The 9732-nt window shown below is 45.3% G+C and overlaps 4 non-coding genes and 1 pseudogene across 4 annotated transcripts; all 5 read left to right on the top strand.

Annotated features, from left to right (window-relative positions):
• Positions 1 to 414: 414 nt before the first annotated feature.
• LOC121312432 lies at positions 415 to 629 on the top strand (annotated as a pseudogene).
• A 403-nt stretch (positions 630 to 1032) lies between these two features.
• Positions 1033 to 1150, top strand: LOC121312434. The gene has a single exon (XR_005949837.1). It is a non-coding gene; the product is annotated as a U5 spliceosomal RNA (small nuclear RNA).
• A 2339-nt stretch (positions 1151 to 3489) lies between these two features.
• Positions 3490 to 3685, top strand: LOC121312431. Its single transcript, XR_005949835.1, has one exon. It is a non-coding gene; the product is annotated as a U2 spliceosomal RNA (small nuclear RNA).
• Positions 3686 to 4103: 418 nt separating this feature from the next.
• Positions 4104 to 4221, top strand: LOC121312433. The gene has a single exon (XR_005949836.1). It is a non-coding gene; the product is annotated as a U5 spliceosomal RNA (small nuclear RNA).
• A 5128-nt stretch (positions 4222 to 9349) lies between these two features.
• LOC121312430 lies at positions 9350 to 9539 on the top strand. Its single transcript, XR_005949834.1, has one exon. It is a non-coding gene; the product is annotated as a U2 spliceosomal RNA (small nuclear RNA).
• The last annotated feature ends 193 nt before the right edge of the window (positions 9540 to 9732 follow it).

Genomic DNA, 9732 nt, shown 5'->3' with positions numbered 1-9732 from the left:
TTTTTTTTTTTTGGTTTTATGCAATTTGATAAACAAAACACATTACTAATATATTACTTTAACTATAACAACACATACAAAAACCAAATACACAAAAACACAAACTACAATCTTATTAACCCTTAAACCCCGCAAAACAAACCCCCCCCAATCATTACATTTGTTTGTAGTTTTGCATATATGTAAATTGAAGGTCATTTTCTTGTATTGTTAGAATATATGGTTAGTTTTTGTTTATTAGACTGTGTTTTTGTGCTGTAATGGGAATTAATATTGTGTGTTTTTTTTGGATGTTTTGTTTTGTTAAAGTAAAGTAATGGTTTCTGTTTAGTTATTTTTGTATATGTAAGAGTTAGTTTTTGATTTGTGTTCAGTTTTGTAATTGTAATAAGTGTTGTGTTTTTTGAATACACCACAACTTAACCATTTCTAACAATAATATTTATTATTAAAAAAAAAAAAAAAAACAAAAAATCTGTTGAATAGTCAAAATAGTTTAATACGTCCCCCATAGGGGGACCGTCTATATTAAATGGATTTTTGGAAGCGGGAGATGGAAGCGGGGCTTGCTCCGTCCACTCCACGCATCGACCCGGTATTGCAGTACCTCCGGGAACGGTGCCCCTTTCTCAGAATCAGTTATTCTGCAGAGAGAGAGAGAGAGAGAGAGAGAGAGAGAGAGAGAGAGAGAGAGAGAGAGAGAGAGAGAGAGAGAGAGAGACGGAGGTGGGATTACCCTCCCTCCCCACCTCCCCTTTCCTGGGACGCGCCGTTTTCCCGCTCTTTTCGTTCTTTTTTTTTTTTTTTTTTTTTTTTTTTCATATTTCATAAAGTCCTTCCGGATAACACACGCAGCAGGCCAGTGTAGCAGCAGCAGCAGCAAAGCGCCCTTTCGCCGGGGCGGAACGGCAGATGCGTTTTGGGAGGAGTTCCCTGTTTTTGTTTTGCGTGCGTGGCCTCGCTGCCGCTTGGCAGAGGGGAGGGCCTTTGGGCCTTTGGGCCGGCCGGAAGGGCTCGGCCACCAGCAAAGGCACGCTCCGGCTTCTCTACAGCTCGAATGAACCTTTCGCCTTTTACTAAAGATTTCCGTGGAGAGGAGCATTTACGAGTTCGATCCAATTTTTGGACAGCCCTTCCCCTCAGGGAGGGGCTCCACCTGGAGTTTAAAAGCAGAACGAGCACAGAAAGGGCGGTCGCCCCCGTTGGAGCCCGGCACCTTTCCTTCCTTCCTTCCTGCCTTCCCCCCTCCCCCCTCCGCCCGCCCGCCCGCCCGCCCGAGAAGCAAGTACCACGACTGCTGCGGCGGGCGGCCGCGCCCGGGGCGTTTGGCCAAAACCATTGTGGGCATCGCTTCTCGGCCTCTTGGCTCTGCTCAAGTGTATGTGGCATGACCGCAGCATCCTGAGAATCCAGTGAGGAAGAGAAGGCGCTGGGAGCTGCATACGATGGCGACTGGGAGAAGGATGCAGAACCTCATTCGTTTTCGATGGAGTGAGAATTTGGAGAAGGAGCTGAAAACCGTGAGCGTCGGAGATTTGAGGAATACACCAGGTGGTCGGGAGTTCTTTGTGAAGGAAGTTTTGCTGAAAGGACTGCAGTTGGAGGTGAAGTCGATATTTTGTTTTCAGAACTATGACAAGTTTTTTGATTTAGCTTTGTACAATGAAGAACTGGCTCAAAGTGTTTGGGATGTTTACCAAAAGAGGAAAAATGAAAAACCTTTTTCTCTGTATATTGGAGACCCTTTATTTGCAAGGGAAGTTAGACCTCTGTTTGTTTTTATGTACAACCCATATGTTGGAGAAGAAGAAGTTGTACAGTATGTCAAGCGGGTGTGTGACATTATTTCGGGACCTTTTAAAGTACTTGACCCTGTTGGTATCTGGACTGGGAAGTGGAAGTTTTTTGTACGGTTGAGGATTTGTAGTTCAAAGGAGGGGGGTATAATACACCCTCCGGGACGAGTGCAGATTGGGGGAAACAGGGGTTTTTTAAGCTACCCTGGGCAACCGAAAAAGTGCTTTAAATGTGACACTGAAGGGCATGAGGCGAGTGAATGTGAAGCGATGGTTTGCCAGAAATGCAGGAGGAAAGGACATGAAGCAAAGACCTGTAAAACCCCAAAGAGTTGTAGTGTGTGTGGAGCTTTGGACCACCTGTACAGAGAATGTGGAAAGCGTGGTATGGATGGTGAGAGAGAAAGTGAGGGTGGTGACGGTGCAAAGAATGATGGGAGTGAAGAGGGAGAGAGTGGAGGTGGTATGGATGGTGAGAGAGCAAAGGAGGGTGGTGATGGTGCAAAGAAAGATGGGAGTGGAGAGGGAATGAGTGGAGGGAGTAAAGGGGGTGGTGATGTAAGTAAGGAAGGTGGTGTGGTGAGAGCGGTTAGTGGTGGAGGGGGTATGAGTGGTAATGAAGTGAAAGGGGGTGCAGGTGTGGGTATGTGTGGTGGTGGTGTGGGTGAAGGTGATGGTGGGGCGGACAAGGTGCAAGAGAGTGTGGCGATGGAGGGAGCGGAGGGTGAAATTTTAAAGAAGCGGAAAGAGAGAGGAGCGGGAGCTGTGAGTAGCAGCGAAGAGAGTGCCAGTGAGGGTGTAGTCGGTCCGAGCTGGTCTGAAAGTGTGGAGGAAGAGGAGGAAAGGAGGAAAAGAAGAAGCAATCAGCAGAGATTGATCAGCGGATTCCCCTTTTCCTTTTTCCCTTTACTTTCGGAAATGAAGGAGTATTGAACCCGGCGCCTCCTTCTACGGGGAGATGAAAATAGAAGAGGAGAAGGAAGAGAAACTAGGTTATACATGTAGCGACTGCGACGTATAGCATATATCTGTATGTTGCAATGTACAAAACAATCCCAACAATTTTTTCTTGGGTTCTTAATAAGAAACCTTACTTTTTCTCCTTTCCCTGAACAAGTCTTCCACTTGATCTCTTCATGGTTTTGCAACTCTCTGCAAGGAGGGAGGATTCCAAAAGCGTTAAACGATCTACCTTCCGTCGTCTATATCGTTCCTCCCCCCTCCTCCTTTTCTTTATCCCCCTATACAAACAAAAAAAAACAAAAGCTTAAGACATACACAAACACATTACTAATAATATTACTTTACTATAACAAACACATACAAAAAATATGGGAAAAACAACAAACTTACAAATCTTAATTAATTCCCTTTAAACCCCAAAACAAACCCCTCATGAATCATTTTCTTGTATTTTTGCATATGAATATTTTGTTACTTTCAATGTAAAGTAACATACAATGTTTCTACAATCAAATATCAATAACCAAATTGTCTGTAATGGAAAACAGTTTTGTGTTTTTATCAAAATGTTTTTGTTTTGCTAAACAAGTACGTTTCTGTTTCATTATTTTTGACATATCATATAGCTAGTCTTTGATTTTTCTGTTCAGAAACTAAAAACAAGTAAAACATTTGTGTTTTTCACAACACAAAAAACTGATAGAATGTTCAACAATTAACAGATCTAACAATAAATTTATTATTAAAAAAAAAAAAAAAAAAAAAAAAAAATCTGTTCTTATCAGTTTAATATCTGATACGTCCCCCATAGGGGGACCGTCTATATTAAATGGATTTTTGGAAGCGGGAGATGGAAGCGGGGCTTGATCCGTCCACTCCACGCATCGACCCGGTATTGCAGTACCTCCGGGAACGGTGCCCATTTCTCAGAAAGGTCAAAAGAGAGAGAGAGAGAGAGAGAGAGAGAGAGCGAGAGAGAGAGCGAGAGAGAGCGAGCGAGAGAGAGAGAGAGAGAGAGAGCCCCACCCCACCCTCCCTCCCTCCCTCCCCACCTCCCCTTTCCTGGGACGCGCCGTTTTCCCGCTCTTTTCGTTCTTTTTTTTTTTTTTTTTTTTTTTTTTTTTTTTCATATTTCATATTCAGGCAGGCCTAACACACGCAGCAGGCCAGTGTAGCAGCAGCAGCAAAGCGCCCTTTCGCCGGGGCGGAACGGCAGATGCGTTTTGGGAGGAGTTCCCTGTTTTTGTTTTGCGTGCGTGGCCTCGCTGCCGCTTGGCAGAGGGGAGGGCCTTTGGGCCTTTGGGCCTTTGGGCCGGCCGGAAGGGCTCGGCCACCAGCAAAGGCACGCTCCGGCTTCTCTACAGCTCGAATGAACCTTTCGCCTTTTACTAAAGATTTCCGTGGAGAGGAGCATTTACGAGTTCGATCCAATTTTTGGACAGCCCTTCCCCTCAGGGAGGGGCTCCACCTGGAGTTTAAAAGCAGAACGAGCACAGAAAGGGCGGTCGCCCCCGTTGGAGCCCGGCACCTTTCCTTCCTTCCTTCCTTCCTTCCTTCCTTCCTTCCTTCCTCCCGCCCGCCCGCCCGAGAAGCAAGTACCACGACTGCTGCGGCGGGCGGCCGCGCCCGGGGCGTTTGGCCAAAACCATTGTGGGCATCGCTTCTCGGCCTCTTGGCTAAGATCCAGTTTGTGGCTTGACCGCAGCTTGATCGCTGGAGAAAGAGAAGGTGACGTGAGGATGGCGGCTAGATCCTCATCAAGGTCGGCCCAGGGGGCTGGACTAAAGAACACCGTTCGTCTGAGGTGGAAGGAAGAGAATAAAGGAGACTTTTTGGATCGGGACCAGTTCGTGCAGAAGGTCATCATGGATCAACTGAAGCTTGTGCCTACTCAGATCTTCTGTTTACAGGTAAATAACAACCTGAAATTTGTGGATGTAACTTTTACGACAAAATTGGTTTTTGAAACCTTTTTCAAAACCTGCAAGGAAAAGTCGGCAGTGGAACCCTTATCTTTTTATACGGTGGAGTCGTTGTGGCATCAGGAACACCGCATAATGACTGTTCATATGTTTAACCCTTATGTCAGCGATTATGATGTGGAACTCTTTCTCTCTCGATATTGCTCGTCTGTTGCTGGCGGTGTATTATTGAGAGATAAGAATGGGATTTGGACGGGTAAAAGACAATTTCGTGTGGATTTAAAACCTGATGCTGATGGGTACGATGGGTTCAAACATCCACCAGCCAATTTCTCCATTGGGCCGAATCGAGGTTATTTATTCTATAGTGGGCAGCCTCAGCATTGCCGAAAGTGTGGCAAATTTGGGCATCTAGCAGTTTTATGCGATAATGTGATCTGTCGCAACTGTCAGGGTGCCGGTCATGAAGCTAAAGACTGTTTAGTGGGGAAGAAATGCAGCATCTGCGACTCAGAGGGTCATTTGTTTAAACAATGTCCTATGAGGCAATCCACGTATGCAGATGTGGTCCGGAGTGAAAAGCCGACAGAGGAAGAACCAGCCGGTCAGGGCGTGGAGGAGGACCGGTCGCAGCCGGACTTGACTTTCACGCAGGCAATGGAAGAGGTGCCGGAGACTGAAGACGGATCCAGTCAAGAAGCTTCAGTATCCGCGGTTAGCAGCAGTGAACCAATTCCAGGGAACCAGGAGCATTGGAGAAATGCAATGGGTAAGCGGAAAAACACGCCGGAATCATCAGAGATTCCATTTGAAACTGCTGGCAAAAAGAAGGTAGGGGGAATCCCTCTCTCTGTTAACCCTTTTGACATTTTGTCAGTCAGTGAGGAGGGGGAGGCTTTGGATGAACTGCCGGAGGAAAGGATTATCAAGGATTGGAGTGAGTGTGCTTCAGGCAGCTCTGGCATTAGGGACACTTTGGATATGCTACAAGCAGAATGTAATGCCCTTGGTAAGGGGCATAGTAGTCAGGAGCAGAGCAGCTCTGACCAGGACAGTGCAGGGGAAGGAGGATCGGAGTGTACACTTGTTGAAGGAAGAAAAGAGGGGACTTGAATTGAACTGTGTCTAGTTCCATTGTTTTTGTTTTGTATTTGTTTTTTGTTTTTTTCTCTCTTTTTGTGTGAAATGTCTGTCTTTAATCTAATGACCGTGAACGTTAGGGGGTTAAGGAATGAAGTGAAGAGGGCTGCTGTTTTTGCCTCTCTGCAGCATTTAGCTTTTTCTGTTTGTTTTCTGCAGGAGGTGCATTTAAAGGATAGTGGGGATATTAGTTTGTTTTCTAAGGAATGGGGGAGGGGGGAGTCTAGATGGAGTGTGGGAGGGGTACACTCTACAGGGGTAGGGATTTTGTTTGGGGATAGGGACATTAAAGTGGTAGATGCATTTTCTTTAGTTCAGGGGAGGGTTCTAGTGGTAGATGGGGATTGGAGGGGGCAGAAGTTAAGGTTCATTAATGTCTATGCTCCTTCTGAGCCAGGGCTGCGGAAAGATTTATTGGTGGGTTTGGGGACGGTTTGTATGTCAAATAGACAAATTATTTTGGGGGGGGATTTTAACATTTCTTTTGAGAAATCGCAGGATTTTAGTTTAATTCATTTGAAGGCATTAATTTCTCAGTTTTCTCTAGTGGATGGGTTTCGGTACTGTAATCCTGGTAAAGAAGGGGTGACTTGGCAAAATTCTAGAGGGTCTAAAAGTAGAATTGATTATTTTTTTGTAGCTAGGAGTTTGTCACTTATCTCATCTACAGTATCTCCTGTTTGGTTTTCAGATCACCATAGGTTATCTTTAGTTGTTAATTTCAAAGTGCCTGGTTTTGGCAAGGGGTTCTGGAAACTAAACTGTGACATACTTAGAGAGAAGGATTTTAGAGAACAATTTTCTTTTTTTTATAAGGAATGGGTTGATTTAAAAAAGTATTTCAGTTCTGTGATTGACTGGTGGGAAGGGGTGAAAATAAAGATAAAGGTTCTAGCGCAGGGATATTGTAGGGCTAGGGCTTTTAGGGATAAGGGGGAGTTTCTCAGGTTACAGAGAGAATTGGAAGCACTGTACAGTAAAGGGAATAATGGTGAAGATGTTAATTGGGACAAATGTGCTGCACTGAAAGCCAAATTAAGGGAGCATTGTGAGAAGAGGGCCAGGGTGTTTTTGTTTAAAGGGAAGCAAGAGTTTGCTGAAAAGCACGAGACGTGTAGTTCTTATTTTTTTAAACAGATTAAAAGTGCACAAGGTAAGAGGGTATTTAACAGTTTAAAAAGAGGTGATGGGATTACAGTGCAGGATAATGCTGGTATGCTGCAGGAGGCCACCGCTTTTTATCAGGTCCTGTTTAAGGAAAAGGAGGTGGATAAGGGGGTAGGGGACTCCTTCTTGGACAGGGTGGAGGCCCGGGTTCCAGAGGAGGTCAGGGAGGAGTTGGAGCAGCCTATCAGTTTGAGGGAATTAACAGAAGCACTGAGGGGAATGAAAAACAATAAGGTTCCAGGTGGGGACGGGTTGCCAAAAGAGTTTTATGTTATATTTTGGGATATGTTAAGTAAGGATTTTTTGGAGGTAGTGCATGAGATTTTTAGTTCTGGGAGTTTGGGTGCTTCAATGAAAGAAGGGATCATTTCACTTTTATTTAAGAAGGGAGACCCTGAGGAGTTAAAGAATTGGAGGCCTGTCACGCTTTTGGGGGTCGACTACAAGCTGATCGCCAAGGTGCTGACGGGCAGATTGAAGAAGGTTATGCCTTCGATTATAAATGAGGATCAAACATGTGGAGTGGAAGGGAGGTCGATCCTCTGGAATCTCCAGCTGATCAGAGATGCTATCTCGTGGGTGCAGGACAGGGCTCTTCCTTTGATGCTGGTCAGCCTTGATCAAGAAAAGGCGTTTGATCGGGTAAATCACGGGTTTTTATTTCGCATTTTAAAAAGATTTGGTTTTGGTGAACACTTTCTAAGGTGGATAAATATAATGTACACAGGAGTGGGTAGTAGAGTTAATTTAAATGGGTTTTTGGGGGAGCTAATTAGGCAAGAGTCAGGGGTAAGGCAGGGGTGCCCCCTGTCTCCGTTACTTTATGTTTTGTTTATGGAGCCTTTTGCAGTAGTGGTCAGGGCAGATCAAAATATAGTAGGACTCCAGTTACCTGGCAGTGGGGGGAGCACAGTGAAAATCTCCCAGTATGCGGATGACACAACCCTGTTTTTGAGCACAGAGCACAGTTGGGTGTGGGCCTTGCAGGTCATTGAGCGTTTTGCGCTGGCCTCGGGGTCCAAGCTAAACATCGCAAAATCTACAGTAAAGTTCTTTGGGATATGGAGAGATAGGAAGGATGACCTGGGTGGTTTACAAAATTGCTCTGGGGCACTTAAATTGTTAGGGGTCAGTTTTGATCACGAGGGAAACGAAATGAGGAATTGGTGTGAGAGAATATCTCGGCTGAGGGTTAGACTTGGGCTGTGGAAAACTAGGAACTTGTCTTATAGTGGGAAGGTTTTAGTTATTAAGGCAGACATGCTGCCTTCATTATTATATTTATCGTATGTGTTTCCTATGCCAGCACGGCTTAGGAAGGTTATGACACAGATAACATTTGATTTTGTGTGGGGTGGGAAGTATGAATATATAACGAGGGTCCAGATGTACCAGCCTGTGGAAGAGGGAGGCAGAGATGTCCCTCATATTCCCCTTAAATTGGACTGTTTGTTTTTTTGCAATTTGTGTGTTTCTTTAACTTCACCTGTTCAGCATAAGTTTCAGTTTTTTGTATTATTTTGGTTTTCCGTGCCCATGAGACGTTTAATTGTGTGGGACAATAGAGTTCCCAAGGCTGAGCAGATGCCAGAGCATTATAAGCATGCTGTAAAGTGGTCTAAAAGGCACGTAGCGTGTCAAGAACGACAGATGTGCTTGAGTCACAGAGAACTATATGGGGCTATTAGGGAAGAACTAGGGAGAGGTAGGGAGCAGGTAGGGTCAAAAAATCTGTGGGTAACAGTTCAGCCTAAGGGGCTGGACAATATTTTAAAGGACCTTAATTGGATGGGGGCTCACAAAAGGTTAGCAGTGAGGGAGGTCCTGTACAGGCACAAGCTGACCAGAAACAAGTTCTGTCCTAGGGACACCTGTATGGCTGAGGAAACACAGAGCCATGTTTTCTGGGACTGTCCATTTGCAGCAGGGGTGTGGGGGGAGATGGGAAAGGTTTTTGATTTGTGTGGAGTTCGGGTGAATCTGTGTTATGAAAAGATTATGTTTGGACTGGTGCTGGGGGGAGTGGGGAAGAGGGTAAATTTTTTGGTTTGGTTGTTAATTTCTTTGGTGAAAAAGGGGCTGTGGGACTCAAGAGGGGTGTTAATAAAATCGAATGTTAAGGGGAGTGTGAGGGGAGTGGTGGAGAGGGTGAAAGGTGATATCAGAGGGAGGGTGAAGTGGGAGGTAGATAAGTGGGGTTTCAATGCAGCAAAGGAGAAGTGGAAAGGTTTAGTGGGTTTGTGAAAAGTGTGTTTAGAATTAGAGATGGGGGTGTCTATGATTAAAGGGATATGGGGGTGGGGTTTTTTTGGTATTGAATGCAATGGTGTATTTTGAAATGTAACGTGTTGTGATTATTGAATGATTATTAATATTAAAAAAAAAAAAAAAAAAAATCTGTTCTTATCAGTTTAATATCTGATACGTCCCCCATAGGGGGACCGTCTATATTAAATGGATTTTTGGAAGCGGGAGATGGAAGCGGGGCTTGCTCCGTCCACTCCACGCATCGACCCGGTATTGCAGTACCTCCGGGAACGGTGCCCATTTCTCAGAAAGGTCAAAAGAGAGAGAGAGAGAGAGAGAGCTGCTCGCTCTCGCTCGCTCTCTACGCTCTCTCTCGCCTTGGAGAGAGAGAGAGAGAGCGAGGGAGAGAGCGAGAGAGAGATAGAGAGAGAGAGAGAGAGAGAGAGAGAGAGAGAGAGAGAGAGAGAGAGAGAGCCCCACCCTAACCCTCCCTCCCT

Source organism: Polyodon spathula, unplaced genomic scaffold (assembly GCF_017654505.1).
Source record: "Polyodon spathula isolate WHYD16114869_AA unplaced genomic scaffold, ASM1765450v1 scaffolds_3867, whole genome shotgun sequence".
NCBI classification, from domain to species: Eukaryota; Metazoa; Chordata; class Actinopteri; order Acipenseriformes; family Polyodontidae; genus Polyodon; species Polyodon spathula.
The sequence above is the reverse complement of the archived record's forward strand: the minus strand, read 5'-3'. Positions and strand labels throughout refer to the sequence as shown.